This window comes from Petromyzon marinus, chromosome 37 (genome assembly GCF_048934315.1).
Source record: "Petromyzon marinus isolate PM22_M1 ecotype Great Lakes invasive population chromosome 37, UKy_Petmar_22M1.pri1.0, whole genome shotgun sequence".
NCBI classification, from domain to species: domain Eukaryota; kingdom Metazoa; phylum Chordata; class Hyperoartia; order Petromyzontiformes; family Petromyzontidae; genus Petromyzon; species Petromyzon marinus.
In genome coordinates this window covers 21,741,893-21,759,288 of record NC_133703.1, presented here as the reverse complement: position 1 = coordinate 21,759,288, position 17,396 = coordinate 21,741,893, and the positions used below count along the sequence as shown (strand labels likewise).

The 17,396-nt window shown below is 44.7% G+C and overlaps 1 protein-coding gene across 4 annotated transcripts in view; it reads left to right on the top strand.

Annotated features, from left to right (window-relative positions):
• The window catches only part of STXBP4 (syntaxin binding protein 4), a 60,994-nt gene that overhangs the window by 15,845 nt on the left and 27,753 nt on the right, over positions 1–17,396 (top strand). For 2 of the 4 annotated variants that reach the window (XM_032967134.2, XM_032967136.2), the window contains one exon: positions 7,589–7,754. The exons of the other annotated variants lie outside the window; for them this stretch is intronic. The gene's annotated coding sequence lies outside the window, so the exon portion shown is untranslated. The remainder of the gene's footprint in view (positions 1–7,588; positions 7,755–17,396) is intronic. 4 annotated transcript variants of the gene reach the window in all.

The following is a 17,396-nucleotide window of genomic DNA, read 5'->3' as shown; positions in this document are numbered from 1 at the left end:
TGGTCACAGAAATAGCTATGTTAAAGTCAGAGCATATACATTCACCCAGGCACCTAGTACTCATCAAACAGGATAATTTAGCGAAACACAACCACGCTCAGACAGCGGACCTTTAAACTGTGTGCGAGCAAACAAGGTGTTCTGACAAAGAAATTAGCATAAAAATTAGCATTTGATTGGCGGATTTTAGGAAAGAGGTGGTGTACGTGCCGGTGGACTTGCCGTTTGGCGCGGGGGGGGAAGGGGGGAGCGGGAGTTTACCTATTGATGGTGTGAAAAGGGAATTTATAAGAGCTGCGAAAGTTTGGGGTACCACTACTTGAAAAAATATACTGTATCATTGAAATTAGTTTAATGTTTAGTTCGATTTAGAACATCTTTCCAATGGTTGCTTAATTTGAAACCATCCTCTCGGTTGAAATTGTGTCTGTGTTTGTAGATCTGAATTGCTTCATGAACAAATCTCTGATAAAACCCCGTGGGTTTGCAAAGAACCTTGGTATCGGAGAAAATTATATCGTGATCCCCCACAGCGTTGTAACAGTGATCAGCCACGGCAGAAGAATTCGTTTTGCCGTGTTTCAAATCTGATTTATATAGCAGGCGTTACTAAAAAGATTTCCAAAATTCTAAACAAACACAAGATCCAGGTCCGGTTCAATACAGTACACAAAATTCGTGATCTGATCCCATCCGTGAAGGATGTCATTCCTGATTTACAGTACCCCGGGGTTTACAAATTGAGTTGTACCTGCGGTGATTGCTATATCGGGGAGACAAAGCGACATGTCTCTGACCGAATTCGCGAGCACAAATCAGATTTGAAACACGGCAAAACGAATTCTTCTGCCGTGGCTGATCACTGTTACAACGCTGTGGGGGATCACGATATAATTTTCTCCGATACCAAGGTTCTTTGCAAACCCACGGGGTTTTATCAGAGATTTGTTCATGAAGCAATTCAGATCTACAAACACAGACACAATTTCAACCGAGAGGATGGTTTCAAATTAAGCAACCATTGGAAAGATGTTCTAAATCGAACTAAACATTAAACTAATTTCAATGGTACAGTATATTTTTTCAAGTAGTGGTACCCCAAACTTTCGCAGCTCTTATAAATTCCCTTTTCACACCATCAATAGGTAAACTCCCGCTCCCCCCTTCCCCCCCCGCGCCAAACGGCAAGTCCACCGGCACGTACACCACCTCTTTCCTAAAATCCGCCAATCAAATGCTAATTTTTATGCTAATTTCTTTGTCAGAACACCTTGTTTGCTCGCACACAGTTTAAAGGTCCGCTGTCTGAGCGTGGTTGTGTTTCGCTAAATTCTCCTGTTTGATGAGTACTAGGTGCCTCGGTGAATGTATATGCTCTGACTTTAACATAGCTATTTCTGTGACTAGTTACAAGCTAATCACTCAGCTATTTCAATGCTAAATTCTATGCTAATTCCTTTGTCAAGGGGTACCTCTGCGGATGTGTATACTTTAACTTAGCTATTTCAATGAGCCATTTCAATGCTAAATTATATGCTAATTCCTTTGTCAAGGCGCTTTGTGTTTTTCTTCTCACACAGCTTTAAGGTCGTGATCTAAGCGTGGTTTTTTCACTCCAGCGCTGTCCTCCAGACAGTCTCGTCCCTTCACCTGATGAAGGCCGCTTGTGTTGTGGCCGAAACGTCGTGATTTTTGTTATTTTATTTTCACCTACGTGACTTTACCCAATAGAACCAAAGAGTATGGATCCTAGCAGTCACGAAAGCTTTAAATCTAGAATCATCGTGTTATTTATGTGTTTGGCAGCTTCCACGGATAAATCTATTAGTGAATCGAGATCGCATTGTCAGAGATGATAGAGAAATGCAATGTCTTGCCAGGGGATTGCTTATCGGATTAAAGGGTCACACTCATGAGGTTTCACTGATTTATAATGAGTAGGGAGGTATAATTCTACTGCGTGCTTGTGGCAAAGAGAGTGATAGGAGGTATGGTGACACTTACTAAGCACTTTACACTCGAGTGTTGAATTCACCTTGAGGAGTGTTTGCTGAGTGTTTACTTAACATTCAACGTTGAGCCAGATATACTCGGCTAGATGATCGATACAATTTTCTGTATAATATTTCCTCAATTATGTATTTGAGACAGAGCAAGGACCCGGCCCTGGTGTAAAGGTTAGCACCATGGAATTGCAACCCAGATCGTCTTTGGGTCGATATCTCGGCAACATAAACTTGAAACGACGGGTTCTTAAATCCCGCTGTCCACCACAGTTAGCCAATGAGCAGGTTGCGTTTGTCATTAGTTCAATGTTAAAGGTGCCATTTTATTGAGGGCACTCCTGCTGTGTGGCGTTATCTTGGTGTGGTCTGGGACTGCTGCTGTTGTTTCTGCTGCGTTGCCAAAGCTCGATAAATCAGACTTATAAGATAATATATTGATAAAATAAAATAACACAATAATATTCTCACGACGTTTCGGCCACAACACAAGCGGCCTTCATCAGGTGAAGGGACGAGACTGTCTGGTAGGACAGCGCTGGAGTGAAAAAGCCACGTTCAGATCACGACCTTTAAGCTGTGTGAGAGGAAACAAAGCGCCTTGACAAAGGAATTAGCATATAATTTAGCATTGAAATGGCTGAGTGATTAGCTTGTGACTGGTCACAGAAATGGCTATGTTAAAAGTTAAAGCATGCACATCCGCAGAGGCACCCCTTGACAAAGGAATTAGCATAGAATTTAGCATTGAAATAGCTAAGTTAAAGCATACACATCCGCAGAGGCACCCCTTGACAAAGGAATTAGCATAGAATTTAGCATTGAAATAGCTGAGTGATTAGCTTGTAACTGGTCACAGAAATAGCTATGTTAAAGTCAGAGCATACACATTCACCGAGGCACTTAGTACAAATCAAAGGAGAATTTAGCATTGAAATAACTAGGCGAATTTAGCATTGAAATAACTGAGTGATTAGCTAGTGACTGGTCACAGAAATGGCTATGTTGAAGTCAAGGCCTACACATCTGAGCTATTCACAGTACTATATAGGGAACCAATAAAAAACTAAAATATAAATTACCTTAATGTTATCAATAAACTCTATATTCTCCAATCAGCTAAGCTACCAACAATAAGTCGTTATATATCACAATGCTATATCGCGAAAAAATGGGTGGATTCTTACCCTCAATTTTAGCAACACGGATAGCTACGGGCCCCGTTCAGACGGACGAGTTCATCCATGGTCGGAACAGAGGAGGGGGAGAGAGACAGCTGCGAGGCGCTATTATACTCCATGTTGTAAACCATACCATTAACCGTGGTGTGAGAGGTATTAAGAGTCAATGCTGGCGAAAGAGCTGCGGTCTGAAGGTCATCGTAAAAAACATCTTTCCAATGGTTACTAAGCCAGAATCCATCTTCTCGGTTGAAATTGTCTCTGTGCTTGTATATGTGAATGGCCTCATGAACGAATCTCTCATGGTAGCCGGTTGGTTTGCAAAGAACCTCCGTCTTGGAGAAGTCAATGTCATGTGAGCCCACTGAATTATAACACTGTTATAACACTGTTATAAGTCAATGTCATGTGAGCCCACTGAATTATAACACTGTTATAACACTGTTATAATTCAGTGGGCTCACATGACATTGACTTCTCCAAGACGGAGGTTCTTTGCAAACCAACCGGCTACCATGAGAGATTCGTTCATGAGGCCATTCACATATACAAGCACAGAGACAATTTCAACCGAGAAGATGGATTCTGGCTTAGTAACCATTGGAAAGATGTTTTTTACGATGACCTTCAGACCGCAGCTCTTTCGCCAGCATTGACTCTTAATACCTCTCACACCACGGTTAATGGTATGGTTTACAACATGGAGTATAATAGCGCCTCGCAGCTGTCTCTCTCCCCCTCCTCTGTTCCGACCATGGATGAACTCGTCCGTCTGAACGGGGCCCGTAGCTATCCGTGTTGCTAAAATTGAGGGTAAGAATCCACCCATTTTTTCGCGATATAGCATTGTGATATATAACGACTTATTGTTGGTAGCTTAGCTGATTGGAGAATATAGAGTTTATTGATAACATTAAGGTAATTTATATTTTAGTTTTTTATTGGTTCCCTATATAGTACTGTGAATAGCTCAGATGTGTAGGCCTTGACTTCAACATAGCCATTTCTGTGACCAGTCACTAGCTAATCACTCAGTTATTTCAATGCTAAATTCGCCTAGTTATTTCAATGCTAAATTCTCCTTTGATTTGTACTAAGTGCCTCGGTGAATGTGTATGCTCTGACTTTAACATAGCTATTTCTGTGACCAGTTACAAGCTAATCACTCAGCTATTTCAATGCTAAATTCTATGCTAATTCCTTTGTCAAGGGGTGCCTCTGCGGATGTGTATGCTTTAACTTAGCTATTTCAATGCTAAATTCTATGCTAATTCCTTTGTCAAGGGGTGCCTCTGCGGATGTGCATGCTTTAACTTTTAACATAGCCATTTCTGTGACCAGTCACAAGCTAATCACTCAGCCATTTCAATGCTAAATTATATGCTAATTCCTTTGTCAAGGCGCTTTGTTTCCTCTCACACAGCTTAAAGGTCGTGATCTGAACGTGGCTTTTTCACTCCAGCGCTGTCCTACCAGACAGTCTCGTCCCTTCACCTGATGAAGGCCGCTTGTGTTCTGGCCGAAACGTCGTGAGAATATTATTGTGTTATTTTATTTTATCAATGTATTATTTTATTCTCATTCTACGTGACTTTACCGAAAGAACCAAAGAAGATGAATCATTGCAGTCACGAAAGCTTTAAATCAAAATTCAGACTTATAAACTTAATAATGTTATTAGAAAATTTTGATTTAAAGCTTTCGTGACTGCAGGGATTCATATTCTTGGTTCTTTCGGTAAAGTCACGTAGAAGGGAAACAATAAAATAATAAAAATATAAAACAATAAAATTCTCACAACGTTTCGACTGCAACAGAAGCAATCATCATCAGGTGTGAAAAACGCCACTTTTTTCAAATTTTCATGCTGTGGTTTTCACACCTGATGATGATTGCTTGTGTTGCAGTCGAAACGTGAGAATTTTATTGTTTAATATTTTTTATTATTTTATTGTTTCCCTTCTACGTGACTTTACCGAAAGAACCAAGAATATAAACTTAATGTTATTATTTATTTCCATTTAGTGACTCGCTTACCGTTTTCTCTATTTTGCACTCCTATCGGTTTTGTTTGTTTGCTGTTTTGACTTAATGACTCGCCCTTACTGGACATCTGTTAAAAAGAGCTTCATAGCTCATCGGATTCCTCCTCCTAGTCTAAAATAAAGATTCTGATTTTCAGGTACCCTCCCACCCCCCACCTCTTTCAAAAGTCTGACCAGTGTTGAAATGTAGGCCAAAATACTGCAGACCTACCCCTTACAGTTTTAAGACCAAATAATAAGAGCCTTTTCTGTCAAGAACACAATTCTTCCTTTTCTATGGAGGCCTGGGAAAGAAAAATAATATACACAAGCAGAATCGATTCTGGTATAACGTAGTTAAACATCGACAGCAAAGGGGCCCTAGTCTAACCAGTAAAAACTCGGAGTTTACGGATTTAACAGCAAATTCATACGATTGTCCACTCTTTATCAACTTTAGGGTCCACACGTTTTCAAAAAGTACTCGGATCTAGTGACCAAGAATAGGATGTCTTATTTGGATTCGGCACCATTGAAAACCTCAGGGTAGAAACTTTCGTAATCACGGGTTGTGTTTTTTTTAAAGCTAAACCGTCAAATTATTTATACCCACAATTGTGGAGTAGCGAAGTCAAAACGTTGGTTTTATCGATTCGAAAGTCTCACGCGATAGAGTCTACGCATGGATACCAGTACGCTTCACGTAAGCACAGCTCTGGCGATGTGTTGCTTATAACAGAATGGCGTTTACAGCAGTACACTTTATAAACACCCATATTTAAGCACAGTTGTGACATACGTCTGAATACAAGCACACCCAAAAGCTCATGTTCGAACTGAATCTTTTTTTCGGGGTCGCTGGCATCTAAATTTCGATTTAAAGCTTTCGTGACTGCAATGATTCATCTTCTTTGGTTCTTTCGGTAAAGTCACGTAGAATGAGAATAAAATAATAAATTTTATTTTATCAATTTATTATTTTATTCTCATTCTACGTGACTTTACCGAAAGAACCAAAGAAGTCGCTGCCATCATTGGGAGTAGGTGTCACGTGACTGGCAACCGACAGCCCACAGCGAGAGGTAACACTCGACGTGGCGCGTTGGGTGTGGAATTATTTTTCCGGTCGCACACTCAGTGCGGGCCTGCCTGAAATTCAAGCGTCGCCTCTCGTCTCATTTCCATTATCCCAGTTCACTTGAATGGGATCAGATACACACCCTTATTTAAGTCGGCGTGAGCTGCTTTTTTCCAAACGCGGTTAGATCACTCCATTATCCCTGTCACCTACAATCCCGTGAATAAAGGTGGAATGTTTAATTAGGACAATGAGGAATTTCACACTCGCTGCACATTTTTAGCCGTACTCTGTTCTGATTGCGGATAATTAATGGGGGTTTAACGTTTCGCTCCCCGCCTCGCCATACAGGGAATTACCGACATTCAGGAATGCCGAGCGGTGGTGGATATGCACTTAGCCTATAATCAAGCACATTGGAGGTGCTATGGGTTGATGGATCGCACAAATGTTGTGAAACTCCCTTCCTGTGGGCGTCGATTTGGAGCCATACCCTGGCTCGCCAGGAGAATGCGATACAGCAGAGTGCAGACTAATATAATCTGTCCTTTCTGTATGGGATAGAGCATTTCCCCCTCTCCTGAGTGAATATTCTCCGGGTGCTCTTGTTTCCTCTGCATGTGTAAATACGTATTAATTAGCTGAAAATATCTTAATATATAGAGCACCGCTTATGGCCTGGCTGCCTTCCAGCTTGTCTGTGGTTCCGCGGTCATTGTGCGATGTGATTGGCACGAACAGTAAAACATTAAAACTAAACACATTATTATTAAACGTGAGTTATACTTAATGTGGCGATGTAAAGTCCTCTGGTAGCTGATGGGTTCAATTGACTGCGGTCATATACGAAGGGAACAAAATGTATTCTAACATGCGCGATCATGCATCGTCAGCCTAAGAATCACTATAAAATGCATGGTTACAGCCCTTTTTAATTACTATGTTCTAAGAGGCATGGCATATAATTTGTGCGTGAATAATAATTGGTAAGCTGGCTTTGCTAGCTCTGTATTGGCTTTCACATTACACGTTCATTTTTCAAAGTTTGAAAATTCAGATTCTGACGCCGGCACACAGTGGCCTAATATTTTAAAAAGACGTCACGGGATCTTTAATGTCCCCTCTGAGGCGGATGGTGCTTGTTTTTTTTTTTGAGTGTTCAGTTTCGTTGTCCTTCCCCCGCACCCAATGGCGCGAGACGTGGGAGGGGGAACACAGCGGAGTCCCGAACAAGGACGTCATTGAAGATCCGACGAAGTAACATCCCTGTTTTTTTGTTTTTTAAATCTGCCCCAACGCCAGTGGGGACAGCTCTCAACCGTGTCCCAACATCACGTGGAGGAAGGTGTGGGGGATATTTCCCCCATTAATGGAAGATCGAGGACTCGCCAAACTGCGAATGCGATGAGATGCGAAACCAACAGGCATATTACTGACGAAACTCCCCGACACTACAACGCCTGCTCTGGTTGGTGAAGCGGACTCCACTCGCCTACCCCGAATGCTGCCATGGAATGACTTACAATGTTAAAAACACAACCGTAGCCTGTTACTTTTTTTCAACGCCATACGAAAGAAGAACGGAGTTGGCCAAACATTCCAAGTTAGGGCCACAGAGCGTGGACAATTACTGGAGCTGGTTCTGTGTGCTTTCTCACCCCGTCTGTGGTTTCCCGCGCCTCTGGATCTACGGAAGCTGTGCAGCGCGTTACAAATTGGTAACTTTTAACTGTTTTATCTTCAGGTGTAGGTTTTGGCGTTTTTATAGACCTCGGCTTTGGAACGCACTCCCCAAGCTTATGTTTGTAAATGGCTCCTCAAAAGACTTTTTTTCAGTCTCATGATGTATTTATTTAAATGAAAGACAGGTTCGCACTCGAGTAGCCCGTTGTTTTAAGCTGACCTCTAAAATGTATCATAATCCTCCCATTAATCCGGTGTTTGGGGTTTGCTTAGCAAGACACTTCATACTGTTAAGAACGCATAGCTTTGCAGCTGAGCTGTTGGCAGCTTGGATACCTTCACATTCCAACGGCTTAGAGAGGCCTTGAGGTTCACAGTCAGAGGAGAGGCGCGTTGTGCGCTGCGTTCTTTTGTGATTGGACAGCTCGCAGAGCCATGCGGATACCCTCTCTGGGCGGCAGGGTGGCGTCGCAGTGTTAACGCTCGTGTCTCACAGCTAGATGTTCCCCGGTTCGATTCCCGACTCTGTGTGGAATTTGTCAGTTCTCCCGCTGTTCTGCGCGGGTTTTTTCCTGGGTTCTCCAGTTCCCCCCCCCACCACCACCCCCGTTGCGAAGAATAAACATTCAGTGCACGAGAGGTGTTAGCCAAACATCCCACTGTTGGAAAACTTGCCTGCGGAGTTACCCTTTTGGATTGCAAAATAGAAACATGGCCCAATACTGCGAAAACCTGGCAGGATTCTTCTCCTGAAGAAGAATCCTGAGACTCGGTGAGGCTTTCCTGAGTAAACGAGTGGAATTACAACGAGGCGAGCCACCGTGTCCGAGATCCACCGTGTCACAAGTCTGTGGACAACTTCTCTACCGTCGGCATAGGTGCTGACGGCAGGCGGCACATGAAAAATAACAATAGTTTTTACCCTTACTGGAAATAAAACAGATATTTTATGGTTCTTTCGGTAAAGTCACATAGATAGAAAAAATAATAACAATAAAATAATAATAAAAAAGTGATTTTTATTTAAAAAGTGATTTTTATTATTATTATTTTATTATCATTTTTTCTATCTACGTGACTTTACCAAAAGACCCATAGAATATGAATTCCTGCAGTCACGAAAGTTTTAAGTCAAAATAAAACAGATGTTAAGATATTCATATTCTTAGTTCTTTCGGTAAAGTCACGTAGAAGGGAAACAATCAAATAATAAAAATATAAAACAATAAAATTCCCTTCTACGTGACTTTACCGAAAGAACCAAGAATATGAATCCCTGCAGTCACAAAAGCTTTAAATCAGATGTTAAGATGTTCAAACAGCAAACAGATACCATTTGCGAGCAATCAAGTCTGCATTAACCACACGTAGCACCTGTGGTGAACATGCAAACACGCTCTGATGATCCATGCATTGTTTTTTAACTGATTGGCCTACACCAGGGACAACAGCCTTCTTCATGGCCAAGTTTCACCACCAGTCTCGGACCTGAGAACGTCAAAAGGCAAACCGTATAAAGGCATATTCTTGGTTCTTTCGGTAAAGTCACCACGTAGAAGGGAAACAATAAAATAATAAAAATATAAAACAATAAAATTCTCACGACGTTTCGACTGCAACACAAGTAATCATCATCAGGTGTGAAAACACTGTTTTCAAATTTTCTTGCTGTGGTTTTCACCACCATTGCCATTCGAAACCATGCTGGTAAAGCATGTGGGCTTTCGTGACCAACATTGTCCATAATGGAGACATGTCACGTAAACAAGACACGCCAATTCGTTACTAATTCAGCACACTGGTGTGATGGAGAGTGAACCCATGGCATTTACAATTCGAGTACGACGTTTCACCGGTAATTACAACCAGCCGCATCAGGCAATAGCCAGATTTGTGGATAAATCCTCCTTTTTCGGTCTTAAATACCATGCTGAGACCATGAACTTATGCTGAGACCATGAACTCACGACACCTGAGGATCCGTTTCAATTACAGGCAGTGGCTGAAACTTGGATTTGACCCCAGGATCTCGGCAGTGCCTACTCATCGCTCTTGACCTCTGCACTGATTTTTCTGTTACACTGGTGGGTTTTCTCATCAGTTAAAGATTTGACTACTCCCATCACCATATGTTGGCAAGAGTTCTCTCTCCAAACCCGTGCGGATCAGTTGGTCGTGCAATGAAGCGATCCCGAACTGCACTCGGAAGCCGATAATGGTACTCGCCTCTACGTGGCAGCTCAGCTGTTTTCGTCATCACATTCAGTGAACAATAATGTTAACTTTCGGGAATATATTTCTATATATCGACCGTGTTGTTCAGCAATCTCACGTTGTCGTGACAGTCGCCCGTGAGGTTACAGAAAAGGACACGAACGTCCGATGACAATTGGTTCAGCCACGTCTCCGCTAATCTGCTTAAGCAAGCTGCAGGCCAGAGTTGCGTGTATTGTGACTGCAAAGTTACATTCAAATCAGGGCCCTCAACCTTCATTGCGAGAGCACCCGCTGCTGCATGGCGGTCACCGCGGTAATCCTAATGCCACGGGGAAGCATATGCCACGATGCGTACGGGGTCCTACAGAAATTACTTTCTCGTAAGGTCATCGGCTTGCAGTCACGGGGGCAGGGCCAACAGAGAGGGTATATAATGTTTATTCAACACAATCAGCTGCACAGAGTTGAACCACAGTCGCTTTGAGTTTATTTGTTTTTTTTACATGGATTATCCCGCTTCGCCAGTTACGTGTGTTGAACTTTTTTCGCCCCGTACGTAGCCAGCCGTGCTCATCGAAGGTGCGGGGGAAGGACCACAAACTAAAGAAAATAGTTTTCAATCTATATTTAAAAGTGCACAGCTCCAGTGGCTTCCTAATGTCAGAAGGAAGAGCATTCCAGACGGCTGCAGAAGCGCATCTGAAAGCGTGCGATGCAGCGACCGTCCTTGTGCGATGGCTCAGCCTGCTGCGAGGATGACCACCGGAGTTCGCGTGATGATGGTTTATGCTCCTTGACGAGATCTGCAAGGGATTGTGGGTCATTTGTGGCGGGCACTTTGTGTGAAATGAGTGCGACCTTACAATGTATTCGTTCGGCAACCAGAAGCCAATGCACCTTGGCGAGCACCGGATGGACATGATTAGATTTTGCAGTACCCGTCATGACACGTACCAAACAATTTTGTACACGCTTCAGCTTGGTAATGTTTTGCCAGACGTCCCGTAGAATAGCAATTTGCAATAATCGAGCCTTGTCAATAATATGCTGCGTACCACTATGTTGGCTTTGTCACGACTCAACAAAGGGGATCCGTGGTGCTTGAGCATAGCAACAACAACAACAAGACAAACATCAACATTGCAGAGAACGAGTGTACAGGACCCTGACACGTGCTTTAGATTTGTAGTTTACATATTCTCCCCGTGGTCGTGTGGAATTTTCTCCGGGTACTCCGGTTTTTCCCTCCACATTTAGAAACAACGTGCATTTATAGTATTTGGCTGTTATACATTTCTATGTGATAAGCCACTTTGTTGAGCTATCATTTGTGGCCAGGTCGCTTCTGAAAAAGAGCTATATAGCTCAGTGAGCCTTACCTGGTAAAATAAAATAAAAACCTCTTAATTAAAATAGATATAAGCTACTGCAATGAGCTATTATGGGTGGCCAAGTTGACTCTGAAAAAGAGTTAATTGCTCCGTGGGCCTCACCTGGTAAATAAAATCTTGTTAAATCTTTGCAACGACTCGCGACTGACTCAGTACCATGTCGACCGCTGTATAATAATTAAAGTTTCCGTTATCAGCCTCATAGGCATTTGTGGCACCTCCGCTCTGCCGATGAGCATGGTTGACTACGTACTCTGCGAAAGAAGTTCACACACATACCTCGTTGAAGGGTGAAAAATGCGGATTCGAAAATACAATGTTGCGTGTGTCAGAGCCGATTCCGACTATTTGGGGCTGTCCCCGTGCAGACGATGAGACCATCAATGGCGGCACCCGCTACTTCCCAGCGGTGTAGCTGTCACGTTGACAGCGTAGTAAAGTTAATCAATAATAATAATAACAACGGCAATTTCTATTGTGCCGTAACATGGCAAGCCATTAAACTAACGCATATTACCTCTTAATTAACTCAGAATTCCATCCCTGCCACCCTCTCAGTGCCCTAAATTGATTAATTCATTAACTTATTAGCCGCAGGAGCACTTCCCGTCATCCCCAGCGGTAAGCTTTTTGAGTGACTTATTTTGACCCCACGATCTGTCAAATTATATATCCCCCCCCCCCCCAGCAAAACCATAGTCACTCTCTTTTTTGTAAAGTCTGTTTGTCAGAAACCTGCGAGCAATTTTATGGCTCATCAAATCTGATCGATCACTCACCCAGTGTCCATTCCACTCAGCACATCGACTTGATTTTCAATAACTTCATTTTTAAAATAAAATTTTCCTTTTTCAATTTTATTCCAGTTCTACCGATGCCATGAGACAACGTGTCAATTCTAATATGCCGCAGAGCATTGCAAAACCCCTTTGTTAGAGCACGGCCCGTGGAAGTAAATATCAAAGAAGTACTTTTGAGACCACTTCAAATTATATTTTTAAACTCACATGAGTGGGGGGCTGTGCTTTCCCACATGCCTCGCTGCAGAGGAATGTTCGTCACGTGCCAAACATTCTCAGAGCTGGCGTTTTGGTCAGATGAAGTGAAAAGGTTCAATTTGTTGATTTGCAACCAGGCTGAAGCTATCAACTCACTCCAGTTGAAAATTCGGTTCGATCGCTGGTGTCTGCCCAGATTCAAGCGCAGGGGGTTCTCGGCATTGCTGGCTCGGTTCCCCCGACCCTCGAGCCACCACTGCAACTTGTGAGTTGCGTCTTATCGAGGGATTGGCTTTTTTTGCTCACATTAAGTTTTCACAAGATTTTTAAATTTACGCAGGCAGGCAGGTGGTTCGTTTCGTGATGCTCCCCGTGCGAAAGGCTGTCGGCAACGGCACGCAGCCTTAGCACGTGGGCTTTGCCGCAGCCGCTCGTGATTCAGGAGTTGATCACGGGTCGCATTGCTGAAAATGCCCGCAGTCGTGCATGGCGAAAGTTTGAGAGGAGACTTGCTCAATGCGCAGCATGACCCAGAAGTCCACACTCAGATGAGTGCGTACAGCTCTACATCGTGCGCATTATTTGTCTTTCTGCTGCTTTTGCAATACAACAGGGTCTCTTGCAAGAATATTTAGTGACATTTTGACGATGTTTTATTTTTGTACATGGCATGATTTATGCAAATTGCGTGTCAACAACGCTGTCGAATTTGTAACGCACACAGTTTTCACATGGAGGCGTGAGAAACCACAGACGAGTGGGGGAAGGAAGCCAGAACTAGTACCAACAATTGCCCAAGCTCTGTGGTCCTACGTTTAAAGCATATCTGAAGACCATTAACAGTTGCCGCCAGTTTAAATACCAGTTGTATAGAATCGAGACCTGCCTTGAATGTCCCTTGCGTTGAACATGTTGTCTACCCTGCTCACGTTAGTTCGACGGTGACCTGTGCTTGCGACATTTTCGCGGAAGGCGGCTATCTAGGAATGGTGCAGCAGCTCATTTGTTCCTCGGCGAATGCAGACCCCATCGGTGACCTCTGACCTGAGCGCACGTAGATACTTCGCCTCCGTTCGTAGGCGAATGAAAGCGGCGTGACTCGTCCGAACGATATGTGCAGGAATTAACGTCGCCAACTCGGCGCGTAAGAAACGTAGGTGTTTAATTTCGTTTGCACGCCAGCCCCGTGTCCGGTGCTTGCCCGAGGGGCAGATGCCCACGGTGGAGCGCCGCTATAAATACCCCAGCAGCTCTGGTGGCTCAGCAGACCCACGGGCGTAATCCCGTAATGAGATGAAGGACGGGGCCCGAGGAGGCTTTACGGCTACAGCCTGCAGGAAAAACTTTGTAAACACTGTACACTGTATGCAGCGCGGAGTCACGGATCGCCGCGGCAGCCGTCTCGCACGTCTGGACGGGCGTCACGCAGTTTGGTCTCGGGGTGATCCTTAAACGCTCGGTCGGTGCTATGCTGTGGTACAGAACCGGCCAACAGCAGTTCTACCCATCGTGCAATGAGCCAGCAACGGTTTATAACTTTGCTTTCAATGCGAACGAGTGCACGTACAAATGCATTTCTGGATTTTTTATTGAAGTGTTTGTCCATAATAGAGGGGTTTTTGTCTTGTTAGATCGCGTAAATATATAAATGTAAGAATAGGTTTTACCCTTTTAACTGGCACAAAAAAACTGACACCTTTATTCAAGGCATCATGTTTGCAATAACCACAACACAAGCAGTCAAAATGCAAACAAAAAAGACAACTCTGATAATAATATGCACTGTCCTTGAATTTGATTGGTCCACACCCGAGACAGCTTTTCTTAGAGCCTAGTCTCCATTGGTGTTGGACCAGAAGACGCCAAAAGGCGTACAACTCAAAAACAGCGCACTATCAGAGTATTGAGGGCTCGGGGTGAGCATTAACATTATGAGACCTCCTTTGCCAGAAACAAGATATAAGAATAGGTTTTACCCTTTTAACTGGCAAAGGAGGTCTCATAATGTTAATGCTCACCCCGAGCCCTCAATACTCTGATAGTGCGCTGTTTTTGAGTTGTACGCCTTTTGGCGTCTTCTGGTCCAACACCAATGGAGACTAGGCTCTAAGAAAAGCTGTCTCGGGTGTGGACCAATCAAATTCAAGGACAGTGCATATTATTATCAGAGTTGTCTTTTTTGTTTGCATTTTGACTGCTTGTGTTGTGGTTATTGCAAACATGATGCCTTGAATAAAGGTGTCAGTTTTTTTGTGCCAGTTAAAAGGGTAAAACCTATTCTTATATCTTGTTTCTGGCAAAGGAGGTCTCATAATATATAAATGTGTCGTTAAACCCGCCGCCACCTGACACAGCCACTTAGTGAGGTTTGTCACGTAAACAAAACGTGCCAATTCGTTACTAGTTCAGCACACCGGTGTGTTGGAGAGTAAACCCACATTTACAATTCGAGTACCATGACATTTCACCGGTAATTACAGTTTGTAATTCGAGTTTGTCCGTTACTCAATATCTTCCCGTAGCTAACTACCCCAATTCCAATTTTAAAACTGCTCATCAGGCAAACGTAAAAAAAATGTAATTTTCACCAGGTCCCACGGTGTGAAGGGGAGTTTCCAATCCTTACTTTCTCCTCTGTCTCTTTGGCCTCTCTGTTTATGTGCCATGAAGAAGGGGGCCATCGCCCGAAACGTCGCCTATTGTATACCGTTCCTTTTCAGACGGCAGTGTTATTGCCGCCTGTGTTGAGTTTGTTGTTGTTGTTGTCGATGCTTTGCTGCAGAGTTATTCCATGGTGGAGGGGTGGCGGAGGGCGGTGGGGTGGTGTCCGCCGTGACGTCTTTCCCCACGGTAGGCAGGTGGCGAGAGAGGGGGTGGCGAGAGAGGGGGTGGCGAGAGAGGGGGTGGCGAGAGAGGGGGTGGCGAGCGTTGTGCGGCGATGCTTCGTCCGCCCTGGCTGGGGGTGCACCTCAGGGATGGGTCGTTGTCGTCGTTCATCATCGGAAATTGCAAAGTTCCCGTTGCACCCGATCTGCCCGTCCGAGTGATGGGCTTAATATAGCTGCAGGAGGAGGAACTTATCCGATTGGCGGTCGGATTGTAATACAATTGTTGCTTCGGATTATGCCCCAATTTATTTATTTGCTATTACTTGCAGTTTCGCGGTGGGTTTCTTTGGGGGGGGGGGGTGTGGGGAGGGGGCAGGAAATCCGTGAGCAGCTTATTAAAAATACGTTCAGTGGCTGTAAACCTTAAGTGAGGTAGTATTGACACAGCTCTTTTTTTTCAGAGGCGACCTGGCCACAAATGATAGCTCAACGAAGTGGCTTATCACGTGGAAATTTATAGCAGTCAAATACTCTAAACGCACTTTTCTAAACGTGGAGGGAAAAACCGGAGGATCCGGAGAAAAATCCATGCGGCCACGGGGAGAGAGACACGCAAACTACAAATATAGAGCAGGCGTCAGGGTCGGAATCGAACCCACGATGATCTCCTGCATACCAGGCGAGGTAGTTCAAATCCCGCAACCGTGGCGCATTGGATTTTTAAATGCTATTTATGCACACATTTTAAATTCGTTGAATAAAACTAAAAATTCAAGTCGGGCAACCCCAGGGGGGACACAGACACCACCCATGAGCGTGTTTCCCGAAAATCCGGCGCTTAATACGACTATTTACTCAACCAACCCCCCTAGATATCAGAATAAATCAATTACTGTTGAACCTCAATGGGCTTCCCACCGGGTTTTAAAAATATATATCTCAGGTTTATCGTCATAATCTGTTCCGTTCAAGAGCGCACGGGTGATGATGTGGCCGAACAAATTCCCACCATTTACCGCCTCCGTTCAATCTCTCACCCCCCCTCCCACCACATTTTTCCCTCCCAAAGCATTTCACCGTTGCGTCTGTTACCCACGTGGCTGTTTTTGTCCGTCGTCCCCTCGCTCATTTTCCCCACCGTCGTCGATGCCCACGCAGCCGCCGCTGCGGAGCCGTGCCGCAGAGGAGACGGAGCTCCCCCTCCGTTGACGTTTTGACGTCGCGCACCTGGGGTTGTGGTGCTGTGAGGAAAGGGGGGCGGTGGTGGTGGGGGACGGGGACAGGACCCTTAGGGACATATTTACATCTGCATTCGTTTTTTTTTTCTCAATCCACCGCTGGACGCGCGCCTCTCCACACCGCCGTGCGGGCCATAGTCCACTGTGCTTGGTCGGTGCGGTTTGGTGAAGGGGAACGGGAGTCTTCCAGAAACGCCACTGATGTCAGGCATGGCCGGATTTAGAATTCGGGAACACCAGGTACGAAAATTGTGGTTTATATATTGGAAACTCGAGCCTAGATAGACACATCCAATCTCATACCATTGCGAGCGATGTGACAAGGCTGGGATGCGGACTTCCCAGCAAGTACCGGCATCCCTAACGGCAGAAGCATCGTTGCCGCTCTTCGACCTTCCAAGCTAAGCCAGCACGAGGGACATAATGGTTTGGGTGGGGGTTTTTTTTTCCGTTGGCTATTTGTCATGTCGATCCGGAACCAAACCGTTATACGTTGGCCTCGCAAGATGTCTTGAATCTGGCTCGGTGGTGGGGGGCGGGGGCCAAGCAGGGCCCGGGGCGGGGCTAATGATGACGTTCATTGCATGTGACACAACGGCGTCACTGCGCCGTCTGCGCACGCTACGACTCGTTCACCGCGCGCGCGACGCCAGCGGCGGTGGGGGGGGAAAACATCCTGTGGATGCCTTCCGAGCCGCGCCGGGCTGGCTCGGCACGGCCCCGGTGCGGTTCGGTTGTGCGGTGGAAAAGAGAGA